The sequence below is a fragment of the Bison bison genome, unplaced genomic scaffold (assembly GCF_000754665.1).
Source record: "Bison bison bison isolate TAMUID 2011002044 unplaced genomic scaffold, Bison_UMD1.0 scf7180017852444, whole genome shotgun sequence".
NCBI lineage: Eukaryota > Metazoa > Chordata > Mammalia > Artiodactyla > Bovidae > Bison > Bison bison.
Genome location: NW_011483017.1, coordinates 103,539 through 105,022, shown reverse-complemented (window position 1 = coordinate 105,022; position 1,484 = coordinate 103,539).

Genomic DNA, 1,484 nt, shown 5'->3' with positions numbered 1-1,484 from the left:
CAGCCCCACCCGCGGGAGACGCTGCTGGTGCCCCGCAGGCAATCAGCCGTGCCCCCTGGAGAGGGTCCACCCGGTCTCCAGGTGAGTTTTCTTGGCTGCAGGGATGGCCTGGCCGAGGGGCAGACTCGGGCTCTGTGGGTGGACACTGTATGAGTGCACGTGCCCACGCTCACACACGCTCCCACTCCACACACACGAGCACACACGGCAGAAAGGAGCCAGGAAGCATGTGCCTAATTTAGACATCTCGGGGAGGAGACGGCTGGTCTGGGTGCCCTGGAAGTGACCACCCTCGGGCCCTTCAAGCCCTACTGGCCTCCTCACCTCCAGGCTCCCTGAGTCTCCATTCCCAGCCCTCCTCCAAAGGTTCACTTATCAGTCTTTTTAAAGATCCCCTGTTCTTAGAAGAAACTTTTGGTCTAGCTTGGGTTGGAAGCTTTGTCTGGGTGGCGAGAGCCCTCACCCGTCCACGCTGTCAGTAATGGACATCCGAGTGTGGCCAGCCCCTGCACACACTCCTGCAGCCACACCATCCCTTCAGGACCCTGGTCAGCTCCCTGAGGCCTCCAGGCCAGGAAGGGAAATGATGTTGTTTTCTTTGGAAGCTTCCTGTTTGCGAAGCGGAGCTGTAGGATCCCTCAAGGGAATGCCTCCCTCAGCACAGCTGACGGGCAGGGCCCTACCCTCCGGGCTGCCTCTGAGTCTGTGCTGTGAGAATCTTCCGTCAGAAGCCTAGTATCCCTAATGGTAATGGGATTTTAGAGCCGAGGCCCAACTGGCAGAGATCACTGTAACTGGTCCACGTCTGTGAAGGTGTCAGACAGTGGCTGGCTTGGCCACCCGCTCCAGAGACCCCGGCTGCCCTGGTCCCACCCAGGTGGGCTTCTTTGGGGTCAGGCCAGGCGCCTCTCTCCTTCGTCAGACCTCTAAGGCAGGGACTGGGTTTGGGGGTAGGTGTGGTACACGGCTGCTGTGAGTCTGAGAGCTCCTTGGAGACACCCCTACCCAAGACCCTTGCTTCTTGATCCCAAAGGGATCCGACTCTGGGAAGCCACACTGCCTGGCGTCAGGAACGATGGTCCCTGCACGTGTGATGGGTGATCACCTCTGGGCTTCGGGACAAGGAGGGCAGGGCAGTGGTGACCGGCCTGGGTGGGCTCCGTCTCCCCCCGCCCTCTTCCTCTCCCGCTTCAAGTAAGCTGCCCCCATGGCCGCACCCTCCGTCTCAGGGGCCTTTCGAAGAATGTGGACACGAGGTTCCAGGGCCGCTGTGTTTATGGATTAGGGCCCGTCCGAATGGGAACAAGTCGGAACCACGTGGGTGTCACCTGCACTTCACGGACGCTGCTTGAAGGATTCAGGCAGACGGGCGGGGGCGGGTGGAGCGCACATGGCCGGGCCATCTGTTCTCCCAACAGCGCGCTTACGATGAGCCACTCAGTCGAACGCCAGCTAGTGATCGATGGCCTACTACGCGCCAGGCT